Source organism: Neomonachus schauinslandi, chromosome 5 (assembly GCF_002201575.2).
Source record: "Neomonachus schauinslandi chromosome 5, ASM220157v2, whole genome shotgun sequence".
NCBI classification, from domain to species: Eukaryota; Metazoa; Chordata; class Mammalia; order Carnivora; family Phocidae; genus Neomonachus; species Neomonachus schauinslandi.
Window position 1 is genome coordinate 148,440,948 of NC_058407.1, and position 601 is coordinate 148,441,548.

The 601-nt window shown below is 70.0% G+C and overlaps 1 protein-coding gene across 1 annotated transcript in view; it reads left to right on the top strand.

Moving 5' to 3' along the window:
• Window positions 1–547: 547 nt before the first annotated feature.
• MRTFB (myocardin related transcription factor B) overlaps window positions 548–601 on the top strand; it is a 190,217-nt gene continuing 190,163 nt past the window's right edge. The window contains exon 1 of the mRNA XM_021698346.1: window positions 548–561. The gene's annotated coding sequence lies outside the window, so the exon portion shown is untranslated. The remainder of the gene's footprint in view (window positions 562–601) is intronic.

The window sequence follows — 601 nt, forward strand, 5'->3', positions numbered from 1 at the left end:
GCGTCAGACAACCCCGGATGCCAATTCCTAGCAGTGTGACCTGGAGCTACTTAATCTAGCCAAGCCTGCGTTTTCTCCTCGCTGGAGTGGGGAGGATGGTAATATCCACTTCGTGGGGCTGTTGTGAGGACCCAAGGGGAGTTGCAACACTACTCTGAGCCCAGTAAGCACTCCAAGACCGGCTGCTAGGATTACTGCTGTCAGCGCGGTCTGAGCCTCTGCAAAGGCTCCCAGGTCCAGGGCCCCGGGCACGCGCATGCGCACCCGGCCGGCCAGGTGAGGGGAGTCCGCAGTCGCGCACCTGGCTTTTAACCCTTCGCGGTCACGGACGTGGGCGGAATGGCTGCAGGAACTCGGACGCGGGGTCGCGAGCACGGCTTTGCCTGACCCCGCGGCGAGCTGCGGCTTCTGCGGAGCGCGCCGTACCGGCTCCAGGCCGGGGTCCGCGCTTGCGGCGCGGCGCCCCGGGGAGGGCGGGGGGAGCGCCGAGGGGAGCGAAGTCTCGCGAGATCGCGCGCGGCGGCGGCAGCGGCGGCGGCGGCGGCGGCGGCGGCCCGGGAGGTGAGCTGCGGCCGGCGGTGGCGGCCGTTGGGGGCTGAGG